This window comes from Stenella coeruleoalba, assembly GCF_951394435.1.
Source record: "Stenella coeruleoalba genome assembly, chromosome: 10".
Classification (NCBI taxonomy): domain Eukaryota; kingdom Metazoa; phylum Chordata; class Mammalia; order Artiodactyla; family Delphinidae; genus Stenella; species Stenella coeruleoalba.
The window spans coordinates 102470702-102483624 of NC_137156.1; the positions used below are offsets into that span (position 1 = coordinate 102470702).

The 12923-nt window shown below is 50.4% G+C and overlaps 1 protein-coding gene across 4 annotated transcripts in view; it reads left to right on the forward strand.

Annotated features, from left to right (window-relative positions):
- IQSEC1 (IQ motif and Sec7 domain ArfGEF 1) overlaps positions 1–12923 on the forward strand; it is a 331046-nt gene that overhangs the window by 81391 nt on the left and 236732 nt on the right. The gene's annotated exons all lie outside the window — the stretch shown is intronic.

Here is a 12923-nt window from a genome sequence, read left to right on the forward strand (position 1 = left end):
GAGTTTCCAGGAGGTAAGCAAGGCCTGGTGTGTGAGGCTGAAATCAGCGCCACTGAAGATACAACGCTTGCTCAGGATCTGATGGAGCCTGTTGGGATGCGGAATTGTCATTCTGAGTGCCTCCCCCCTGTGAAAATCATCTGTCCGAAAGAGTTCAGAATTCTCACCAAGGGGACAGTAGATGTGTTTAAAGAGGGCAGTGGCTTTGGTTGGACCATTTCTAAGGTTCCAGTTCGCTGCCTTCAACATGATGCAGGACTACCGATTGTTTTGCCACAAATATCTTTTACGACTGAACATTTACAAAAGGAAATCTCTTGGGCTTCTCCCCACCGGAGCGGACAGCCGGCTGACCGTGTAATTCCGCGCGCTGGTCCTGGGGTGCCCAGCTTCCGGCCTCATCGGTCAGGACAGCCTGGCCATGGTATTGGAAGTGTCCTTTTCTGCTGGTGGCATCCTAACTCAGAGCGTTCACGCACTCTTGTTGGGAGTTGGAAGCTCTTTGGTGAAGATTTTAACAAGGGCAGTGGAGAGAACTATCTGGACTCATTAAACCTCAGTGTCCGTCACGATGTGAGAGGAGGAAAGAGCATTCTCTCGCTCATCTGCTGCTTTGTTCTTCTTCCTGCTGGGCCCTGCCTGCTGCCCTGCCATACTCCCCGCGCATGCCCAGGGCCTCTCTGGGTCCTTCACACACTGTGTCCCCTTAGCCCAGCTCAGCCTTCCCACTGAAGCAACACGTTATTCACCGAACACTGTTCCCTGAACATGTGTTAATCCCATGTCAGCTGTGCACAGATGCCTTGCTCGGCTTCAGGAATTAGGCGGGGAGCGGGGGGGGTTTACCCAGGGGCTCATCCAGGACCTGAGTAAGCCCTGGGCATTATCTAGGCCTAGGGGAGGGGAGGACCCCCCAGTGTGCAAAGGCCCTGAGATGGCCAGTGGGAGGCACTGTAAAAAGCCCATGTGAGTTCAGGATGGGGACAGTGGCCATTCTGTCCATTGACTTAGGACCAAGCCCTGCCCCTTCCCACCCAACTGCCTTCCTGGGCTGATACAGTCAGAGGGCTTGAGTCTGAATCCTGGTCTGTCACTGCTGATAGCTGTGTGACCTGGGCCAGTGTCTTCCCCTCATGAAGTCTTGGTTCTCTCGTCTGTGAAATCGGGGGGAGGCTGTGCAAATCATAGGACCAGCTCGCAGGACTTGGGGGAAGTCTAGGTGGATGTGTGTAATGCACCTGAAACGCTGCCATGGTTAGTACTAAGTGAATGTGTGCTGCTGTTTTCTTTTGTTATGATTATTATTACTCCTTTGGTTCAAAGCTGATGACTCGTGGAGGCTAGTGGGTAAGGTCACAGGTTTTGCCATTAAACTTGGGAGTCAAGTAGTGCCAGTTCCTCCGTCTGCCTGCTGTGTGACCTTGGGCAAGTCACTTCACCTCTCTGAGCCGCATTTTGTTATCCACAAAATGGGGAAACTAATTCTAAGAGAGCCTTCTGATATGTGCTTGCATGTATTGGCATAAGGACAGGCTGCGTGCATGAATTTACTTGCCCTGGTTGTGCTGAGAGAGGGGAAATGGAGCCGGGGGATGGACAGGGAGAGAGCAGGCACGGGGATACTGTGAACTTGCTCTGTGCACGTGCCTTTTCTGTTAGATGTGCTCCAAGGAGCACGCATTCCTTTTGCAATTAAAACAAAGCAGCCCCCAACGTGGAAGAGTTAAATGAAATAGAGGTCCTACCTTCTTCCCAGGGTGCAGTGAGGATTAAATGAGTTAATACCTGTAAACTGATTAGAATAGGGTCTGGTATGTGGTAAGTGCTGAGTAAATGTTAGTTGTTAATAGTAATAGTAAATTATTATTATTACCATCACCGTTACTTTTCAAGCGGCTCTGCAAAATCATTAGCCTCTGTCATGTCACCCTGAGAGAGGTGAGGTCCTCTAATCCTGGGGGCGTGGGGTACCCAGGGATGCTGAGAGTCACCTGTTCCAGGCAGGAAGGTAAGAAGCCCCACATGGTTCTGGGCAGGGCCGCAGCCCCTGTGAAGGGCCCCCACGCTCTTATCTAGTGCTGCCTGCTTTGGGGGCCCCTCTGTACTAGGGTGGGAAGGGCAGGCATGTTCCTTTAGTCTGGTGACTGAGACGCCCTTGAGAGTCTGATAAAGCCTGAAGGTAGAGAAGAGATGTCTGGGTGGAAACTCAGTCAGGTCCAAGCACTGGATCTGCAACTGTGACTTCCAGACCTCCTCCAGCCCTGGCAGGTTGGAAGGCAGGGGACGGGGCCCCCAAGGCCAAGAGCGGGGGGCGGCTCTTGTGGGTCACCAGGTGGATGGCTAGGGAGCTCCTCGTGGGCTTCTCCCCTTTCTGCAGGCTGGAACCCCGAGCACTGGCCCAGGAAGAAGCAGGAGGATTTGGTTTTATTTTAAGATGCAGGAGACCTTGAAAAGAGGCGTGTAAGCATTTCGCAGAATGGGTCTCTGTAGATGTCGTTTGCATGACAAGTGTCTAAATCATCAGAAATAGGGAAGAAACTGCAGATGAGGATGAGCAGAGATACCCTGGAAACGGAGGTCTTTCAGTACTTATTTCAAGTTGATTACAGCACCCTTGGGTTTGGGATTGGGGGAGAGGAAGTGGGAAACAGGTCCGTTGGGAGTTGGGGCTGATTCATGCCTTGTGAGGCCTGAATCATAGAACTTATATAGTTTGGCATGGCGCTTTTTAAGAAAAAGACCCGGGCTTCCCTGGTGGCGCAGTGGTGGCACCGATGCAGGGGACGCGGGTTCGTGCCCCGGTTCGGGAAGATCCCACATGCCGCGGAGCAGCTGGGCCCGTGAGCCGTGGCCGCTGAGCCTGTGCGTCCGGAGACTGTGCTCCGCAACGGGAGAGGCCACAGCGGTGAGAGGCCCGTGTACCGCAAAAAAAAAAAAAAAAAAAGAAAAAGACCCCAGAATTACGTGTCAGATATGAGAAGGGGCCAAACAAGTGAGGGCCCTGCAGTTTCAGCCTTCATAGCTTCCTGGGAAACCTGCCTCTGGTGGTGAGTCAAACCCAGGGTTTTAGTAAGACAACCTTTGTCTGCGTGTCCACTCTGCCCCTATAGGCTGTGTGACCTTGACCTGGCCACCTCTCCTGTGTGGACCCCCAGAGGGTGCATACTAAGGCCCTGTACTCACATATGAGAAAGACAGTGACGACAGTGTGGACTTCCTCCCCGAGGAGAGATGAGAGGCACGAGGCTGTTTAAAGGCTGTTTAAAGACTCCAAATCGGCCGCTGTACCATATTTAAATGCTGTTTTGACTCACGCTCCCATTAAGCTACTTAACAGTCGCCTAATGCGTCTCGTATTTTTATTGTTTTGCATCTCATGCGAAGATACCAGCAATGTTGTAAAACGTCCCATGGGACTGGAGCGGCCCTCCTCTCTGTCGGCTGCAGTCCCCCCACCATGACCCCCGCTGCCCTGGCCTGGACTGTGTGCGTGCCGTGCCCATGTGCGTGTGGGTGACGTGTGTGTGTGGGGAGGTGGCTGTGGACACTCGTGGGGTTTCTCTTTTGGAGCCTCTTGCCTCCTTAGTTTGTGCTGAACGCACCCGCACGCGCGCACACACACACACAAGCCTCAGTGCCCAAGCTGGTGCCTTTCTGTGATGGCTTTGGTCCTAGCTCTGGGGTGGCCCACCCCCATCCAGCTCAAGTCAGCTTCAGGTCCAGCTTGACCTAGGGGCTCAAATTATGACCTCAGGAGTTACCTTAGCCCTGCTTTCCATGTTGGCCTCACTCTCCGGGCAGTGAGCTGCATGTAGTGGCCCTGGCAGCCCCCGCAGAGGGCAGAGAGCTTCTCATCCACAATAGTTCTGTTGTAAGTCCTGGCATGGGTTTGCTGGGCCCGGGTCACATGTTCACCCTCAAACAGGTGACTGAAACGAAGGCGATGAAATCTGTTGACTGGCCAGAACTAGGTTATATGCTCACCTTTTGATTCTGGTATTATAGAGGGTTAACTTCCCCTAAGCCACGTGGACTAGGAAAGGCTGGGTAGGTAGCTGAGGGTCTTCAAAATAAAAAAGAGGTACTATTGGCGTAAGATGAGGAGAGATAGGGCAGGCAGGAAAGGTAGTCACAGATGTCCCCTACCCCACCCAGGGCGGTGCAGCATCCTGGGTCTGAGGGGATACGTTCACCCCACACCGAGTGGAGAACCCAACTCAGAACCCCTAAGAACCATCAGGGGTCATGGAGCCTGGAGTTGAGAGCCAAACGGAGACACGGCCTGAGGCAAGCAGAGTGGGGACAAGCACAGGCTTTGCTGCTGGGGCTGCTGCCTTGGAGGCTGAGGCACAGGTGCCCAGGGGCTGTGTCAATATGGAGCCCAGGTACTGACAGGAAAGAGCAGGCAGGCGGAGGGCCTCTGGGAGGACTCTCCGGGGAACTTGTAAGAAATGCAGCATCTCAGGCCCTACTCCCGACCTCCTGTATCACAGTCTGAATTTTAATCAGATCTTCAGGTGATCCATGTGCACCGCTGCTCTAAAGACTCATCTGTCTCTTAGCCCTCACGTTCAAGGGTGGTGGCGCTTAGGTCTTCCGGGGTGCAGTGTGGCCCTGTGTATGAAGGATCCTTAACCATATTCATGCTCTATGATGGAGCCAGTATTTCTACTTCTGGGACGTTACTGAACAACATCACCAGAGTCAGGGACAAAGCATGCTATGCACAAAGGCTGTAAGAAACTATTGTGAACAATTCTATGTCAATAAGTGAGACCACCTAGAAGAGATGGATAAATTCCTAGAAACATGCAACCTACCAAAATGGAATGAAGAAGAAATAGAAGGCTTGAACAGACCAATAATAAATATGGAGATTGAAAGAGCTGAATTACCAGGACCAGAAAAAAAGAAAAACCAACAAAGAAAAACCCAGGACCAGATGTCTTCACAGGGGAAATCTACCAAACATTTAAATAAGAATTAATACCAATCCTTAAACTCTTCCAAAAACTAGAAGAAGGAACACTTCTGAACAAATTTCATGAGCCAGCATTATTCTGACACCAAAGCTGGACAAAAAATTAGAAATAGAGCTACCATATGATCCAGCAATCCCATTTCTGAGTATGTACACAAAGGAATTGAAATCAGGATCTCAAGGAGATATCTGCCCCCCTCTTCATTGCATCATTGTTCACAATAGCCAAGACGCGGAAGCAACCTAAATGTGCATTGACTGATGAATGGATAAAGAAAATATGATATATACATGCAACGGACTATCATTCCGCCTTAAAAAAAGGGAATCCTGTCATGTCACAACATGGATAAACCTGGAGGATGTGATGCTCAGTGAAATGTCAGAAGGACAAATTCTACATAATGCCACTTATATGAGGAATCTAAAATAGTCAAACTCGTAGAAGAGAGTAGAGCGGTGGCTGCCAGCGGCTGGGGAGGGGGAAATGGACAGGTGATGGTCAAAGGGTACAAAGTTTCAGTCATGCAACATGAGTAAGTTCTAGAGGTTTGCATGGCATAGTCTGCAGAGATAATAATGCCTTATTAAATGCTTGGAACTTGGCTAAGAGGATAGATCTTCTGTTAAGTGTTCTTATCACAAAAAAACAGTAAATAAAGGGGGTGGAGGAAACTTCTGGAGGTGATGGATGTGTTTATGGCATTGATTGTGGTGATGGTTTCACAGACATATCCTTATCTCCAAAGTCATCTAAATACATACAGCTTTTCCTGTGTCAATTATACCTCAATACAGTAATTTAAAAATAAATAAATAAAAAAGGGTGGCTGGAGAGGAACCTGATTTGCTCTAGGGAGCTGAAGGCCTCGTGGACAAGGCCCCTGGGATGTTGATAATCCACATTAAGTGAGCAGAGCTGGCATAAATAGAATGATATAAACTGCATCATGTTGACTATATAAAAATAATGACAAAAAGACAAAGCCTGGAGATAAACATGCAAAAATATTACAGTATCTCCAGGTGCTGGATTACAGATTATTATTATTTTTTTGATGTATGGATTGTATTTCTTTTTTCTGGAATTTTTGAATTTTATTTATTTTTTATACCACAGGTTCTTATTATTTATCTATTTTATACATATTAGTGTGTACATGTCAATCCCAATCTCCTAATTCATGCCACCACCGCCCCCGCACCACTTTCCCCCCTTACGTTTGTCCATACGTTTGTTCTCTACACCTGTGTCTCTATTTCTGCCCTGCAAAGCAGTTCATCTGTACCATTTTTCTAGGTTCCACATATACACGTTAATATACGATATTTGTTTTTCTCTTTCTGACTTACTTCACTCTGTATGACAGTCTCTAGATCCATCCACGTCTCTACAAATGACCCAATTTCGTTCCTTTTTATGGCTGAGTAATATTCCATTGTATATATGTACCGCATCTTCTTTATCCATTCGTCTGTCGATGGGCATTTAGGTTGCTCCTGGCTATTGTAAACAGTGCTGCAGTGAACATTGGGGTGCATGTGTCTTTTTGAATTATGGTTTTCTCTGGGTATATGCCCAGCAGTGGGATTTCTGGGTCATATGGTAATTCTATTTTTAGATTTTTTTTTTTTTTTTGCGGTATGTGGGCCTCTCACTGTTGTGCTCTCCCGTTGCAGAGCACAGGCTCCGGACGCGCAGGCTTAGCGGCCATGGCTCACGGGCCCAGCCGCTCCGCGGCATGTGGGATCTTCTCAGACCGGGACACAAACCCATGTCCCCTGCATTGGCAGGCGGACTCTCAACCAATGCGCCACCAGGGAAGCCCTAACATTTTTTTTTTCTCTTTTTCTTGATGAGTCTGGCTAAAGGTTTATCAATTTTGTTTATCTTCTCAAAGAACCAGCTTTTAGTTTTATTGATCTTTGCTATTGTTTTCTTTGTTTCTATTTCATTTATTTCTGCTCTGATCTTTATGATTTCTTTCCTTCTGCTAACTCTGGGGTTTTTCTTTGTTCTTCCTTCTCTAGTTCCTTTAGGTGTAAGGGTAGATTGTTTATTTGAGATTTTTCTTCTTTCTTGAGGTAGGCTTGTATTGCTATAAACTCCCCTCTTAGAAGTGCTTTTGCTGCATCCCATAGGTTTTGGATTGTCATGGTTTCATTGTAATTTGTTTCTAGGTATATATATATATATTTTTTTTTGCGGTATGCGGGCCTCTCACTGCTGTGGCCTCTCCCGCTGCGGAGCACAGGCTCCGGACGCGCAGGCTCAGCGGCCATGACTCATGGGCCCAGCCGCTCCGCGGCACGTGGGATCTTCCCGAACCGGGGCACGAACCCGTGTCCCCTGCATCGGCAGGCGGACTCTCAACCACTGCACCACCAGGGAAGCCCTGTTTCTAGGTATATTTTGATCTCCTCTTTGATTTCTTCAGTGATCTCTTGGTTATTTAGTAACGTATTGTTTAATCTCCGTGTGTTTGTGTGTTTTACGTTTCTCTCCCCCCGTAATTGATTTCTAATCTTATAGCGTTGTGGTCGGAAAAGATGCTTGATATGATTTCAATTTTCTTAAATTTACCGAGGCTTGATTTGTGACCCAAGATGTGATCTATCCTGGAGAATGTTCTCTGTGCACTTGAGAAGAAAGTGTAATCTGCTGTTTTTGGATGGAATGTCCTATAAATATCAATTAAATCTCTCTGGTCTATTGTGTCATTTAAAGCTTGTGTTTCCTTATTAATTTTCTGTTTGGATGATCTGTCCATTGGTGTAAGTGAGGTGTTAAAGTCCCCCACTATTATTGTGTTACTGTCGATTTCCTCTTTTATAGCTGTTAGCAGTTGCCCTATGTATTGAGGTGCTCCTATATTGGGTGCATATATATTTATAATTGTTATGTCTTCTTCTTGGATTGATCCCTTGATCATTATGTAGTGTCCTTCCTTGTCTCTTGTAACTTTCTTTATTTTAAAGTCTATTTTATCTGATATGAGTATTGCTACTCCAGCTTTGTTTTGATTTCTATTTGCATGGAATATCTTTTTCCATCCCCTCACTTTCAGTCTGTATGTGTCCCTTGGTCTGAAGTGGGTCTCTTGTAGACAGCATATATATGGGTCTTGTTTTTGTATCCATTCAGTGAGCCTGTATCTTTTGGTTGGAGCATTTAATCCATTCACATTTAAGGTGATTATCGATATGTATGTTCCTGTTACCATTTTCTTAATTGTTATGTGTTTGTTTTTGTAGGTCCTTTTCTTCTCTTGTGTTTCCCACTTAGAGAAGTTCCTTTAGCATTTGTTGTAGAGCTGGTTTGGTGGTGCTGAATTCTCTTAGCTTTTGCTTGTCTGTAAAGCTTTTAATTTCTCCATCGAATCTGAATGATATCCTTGCCGGGTAGAGTAATCTTGGTTGTAGGTTCTTCCCTTTCATCACTTTAAATATATTGTGCCACTCCCTTCTGGGTTGTAGAGTTTCTGCTGAGAAATCAGCTGTTAACCTTATGGGAGTTCCCTTGTATGTTATTTTCCCGCGTTGCCTTCAATAATTTTTCTTTGTCTTTAATTTTTGCCAATTTGATTACTATGTGTCTCAGTGTGTTTCAGTACCTCCAGGTGGTGGATTACAGATGATTTTTACTTGTTTATCTTAAACGTTTCTGTATTTCTTCCACACAAGAAAAACAATAGAGGTGATTTCAGAATCTGAATTTGTATCAGTCACAGTGATTAGTTGTAGACGACAGAATCCACTCTTTCTGATTTGAGCAGGAGAGGACTTATTCCTGGGTGTTAGGACTGAGATTCCAGGACTACCAGGGGGCCAAGATTGGATGCCCCATAGCCAGGGACAACACAGCCTGGACAATCGCCTACCCCCACCTGACCCTGTTGCCATGGAAACCCCACTCTCTGTAATGCTCAGGCCCAGACCCCTCTGTTCCTTGCCAGCCAGGAGCCCCATCCCTCCACCACCCTGTGGTGTTTGCTTCCACCTTTTAAATCTTACATAGACATCTGTCCAGAGGAACTCAGGTCACCTGCCGAACTCTAGATGCAGGGGTGTCTGAGAAATGTAGATTTCAGTTTTCCAGAGGCTAACTTATGCAAGCCATGGAAGGAGGGGTTGGCACACATGTTGAATGAGTCAGTCTGCAGGGTCCACCACAGAAGTGAACCAAGAGGATGAAATGATCACTTGTACCCTTGACATTGTGAAGTCCACATGGCGGCTCAGTTATCCATGGTGTTATCATAAGGACGGCAGGGCTCTCTCTTAGGCCAGGGAGCACTGGCTGCAGAGCCCCTCACCCCAGCCTCTCACTTCCAACCGCCAGCACCTCTGTGCCTGGGGTCTTCTCTTGAGGCTGGAGACCCCTTGGCCTCCTGTGTGGCAGGCTGGAGTGTGGAGACTTACTGTCCCCTAGGAGCAGACTCAGCTAGGACTGCAGCAACTTACCCCTTGGGTGGGAACTCTGCACTGGCCCCCAGGGCTCCCTGGTGGATCAATTCTTGTTGCCTGCAGTGGAGGCTCCCACAGTGGGGGGCAGCTTGATAACAGCCGTAATTAGGCAACTTCTCTTTGTCTTCTCACTTCCCTTGCCTTCACCTCCCAAGTAAACTCCTTGTGCCAGAATCCTTATCTCCAGGTGTGTCTAGAGCATCCCAAGCTAAGGCATCTCTGACCTGAGCATCACACATGTAAAGCCTCATCCTGGCCCTGGATGACCCACTGGGGACAGTCCCCTGAGGTTGGGTTAAGAGGTATGAGACTGCTTCTGTGACCTCACCTCCATTCCTGCCAGTTTAGGAAGTCATCCCGTTCCTGGTTCCCATTGATGGGCAGGAAACCAGAGGGCTCTGGGGTGCTCGCTGCCTGCTGCCCCGTCCACGCTAGTGCCACGTCTACGCGCACACAGGCCTCATCTGCCCACCCCCACTGCGTTCTTCGTTGCTCCTTCTGTCCTAGGACTGACAGCGATATGCCCTGGAGTTCCAAGGGTCCTCTGAATGTGCTGTCCTTGGTGTAAATGTGACTCTGCTGTGTGTGGCTTTTAGTGTGTGAGGTTTGGGCCAACGCCATCATGGGTTCACACAGCAGCCTTTGCCATGGAGCCTGCTGGGTGCCAGGCCCTTGCTGGGCTCCGGGCGTGGGATGCATCGTCTCCTGTGGAAGCCACCCTTCCCTCTGCATGAGACAGGGGGCTTCAGGCAGCTTTACTGACCTGCTCCTCCGGGCATCAGCCTACCTCACCCGTCCGTGCCGGCTTTTGCCAGGGCTTCCTGAGAACGGCTTTGGAGACTCTCCAGCTGACAGAGGGCTGCTTTGACCTTGTCTCGGCCCCTGGGGGAGAGGGCACAAGGTCTGTTCCTGTCTTCATCACCTGCCAGTGTGGAGGCAGTGTGGCCGTGATGGTGGGCGCTGATGCCCACCTGGAGGGAGTCCAGGGTCCTTCTGGACAGGGGTTTACACTCAGGCAGCTGGGAACTACCTGCTGTCTCATTGCCGCTGGTGAGAGCAAGGGGCGGGCTGGGTGCTGCCAGGGGAGCCCAGGCTCATCCGCCTGTGACAGTGGGCCTGGGTGCTTGAGTGGCAAACTGGGGGCTCTGTCCCCCTCTGTGCGGCTCCCACTGCTCTTATCTCTCAGGAAATTCCAAGGGTTTTGGAAGCTTTGAGCAGGAAACTGTGGATGAAGACCAGTTGCATGTGAGAAATATATTTTTGTAATAGGGGTTTGGGCAGGCGCGTGACCCATAGCACTCGGTCGTTACTGAGCAACCAAAACCATTACCGCGAGACCCTGAGAGCGGGAAGGTTACCGCGAGACCCTGAGAGCGGGAAGGTTACCGCGAGACCCTTAGCTCCGCGGTTAGAAGCCACCCTCCGCCACCGGCGGTCCTCGTGGCGGAGAGCGCAGTAAGAGGCGGATCACGGCCTTCTCCCTGGGGCTCTCCAGGCCCTCCCGCCTCAGGCCGGCGGGTAAGCTGGGCGTCCCGGGGGACAGGTTGCGTCCCGCAGGGCCCTCGCCACGGCTGCCCACGGGCCGGGCCCAGGCCTTGAGGTGGCGGTGAACCTCTCCCCATCCCCGCCCGCGGGACATAGTGGCGGCAGCAGTCTGCATGGGTTGCGGTCCGTGGGACCTGGCACACGCTCCCCCGCCTCCCGTTTGCGTGGCCTGAGGAGCCTGAGGGCCGGCTGGGTCCTGGGCTCCCGGCTCCCTCGGCGATGACGGCTGGGCAGGGTCTGGGGACCTGGGCCTGAGGGCGCTGCCAGCTGAGATCTGCCTCTTCAGCCGGGCTTGGGCACTGGCGGGAGGACCCAGACGGATGCTCCCAGGCACGGTACCCAGCCCCCGCAGGGACCCCCTCCTCTTAGCCAGGCCTGGACCTCGGAGGGCGAAAGTCGAGCCTGGGGACCTTGCCCTTTCTTGTCAGAACAGAGAATAACATTTGTTTTGGTGGAGGGTTACAGGAACGTCGTTCCCTGCCCAGGTCCCGACCTCAAGAACAAAGGATCTGACACCGAGAAGTTCTCAACAATTAGCCACGCCCCTCGCTCACCTTTGGGGTTTTTAAGGCATGAGCCACCTGTCTCCTTGCACAGCCCTGCAATAAACCTTTCTCTGCTCCACACGCCGACATTTTCCTATTGTTTGGATTCACTGTGCGTCGGGCACATGGACTTGCATTTGGTAACACTTTGGTCATCTGAAAGACCAAATATGTAAATACACATTTCTTATAAATGACAGTATCCCTGGGTAACCAGTCCCTGATCAGGAGTCACACACCTGCAAACCCCTGTCCCCTTCCGTCACCAGCCCTGTCACCTCTGCCCAGACTTTGAACACGGCAGAATGTGGTTTGCTGACCACTGAGGTTGCGTCGGGAGGTCAGCCTGGCAGGAAGAGGGTGGAGTTTGCATAGCTGGGTTCAAAATGCACCTGGGCACTGGCCGGTCATGTGACTGTGGCACTTAGCCTCCAGGACCCTCAGTCCCTCATGTGCTCAGCGGGGACCGTGCTGGACCTGCCAGGTTGCTGTGGAAATCACAGATTACATGCATCAGGGCCCAGCCCAGGGCTCGGCACACAGTGAGGACCGAATAAGGAGCGTGTCTCATCGTTGTCATCACTGGCGGCACCCGAGGCTTGACGGGATGTGGCCTGTGGCTGTGACACAGACACCTGAGCGTGACGATGAGACACGCTCCATGGCCTGTGGCGTTGTGTGGCTACAGCAAGAGCCGTGTACATGGCGTTTTGGGCAACCAGCAGCTGCCGGCATCCCGGAGACACGGTCCTGCACCGGCCTGTCAGTCAGCTTGAAAGGCAACCGGGATGACATCTTCTCCGACGCAGCAGACAGGGGGAAGGGGCACAGGGTGGTCTTCTGAGGTCAGCCAGCCTGGCTCAGTGGGAAAAGCCACCCCCTGGCTTCCGTGCTGAGGGGGCCGTGCAGCCAGTCTTCAGGATGACTGGAAAGGCAACTTGCTGAAAGAAAAGTCATCTGACTTTGGGTTACGTGTGTTTTTATTTCTCAGGCTCTCTGGCAGTGAAATCCAGTTTGGGATGTTCAGGGATTAGAGTCCCAAATGTGCTTACTCGCAGCCCTTAGCTTGTTCAGGCCCAGGAAGCCCGCCAGCCTCTTTTGCCCTGAGCTGTTTAATCCCAAAGTCCCTTTCCCTCCGCTTATAGAGCAGAAGTCATCGCTGTTGATGGATTCCACGTGTTTCTCGGTCTATGTGAAAGTTCAGGTGCGCGTGATACGATCTTATTGTGTGGTTTCTTGACATTGAGCCTTGTCTCCTTTGTAAAGCAGTGGAATTGATTTCTGGGCACTTGAAAATAGAGCTGGGAGTGGGGCGACACGCTGCAAATACCAAGCAGGGGCAGCAGCAAGGCCAGCGCAGCGCCCACGCGCACTCGTTCATTCAC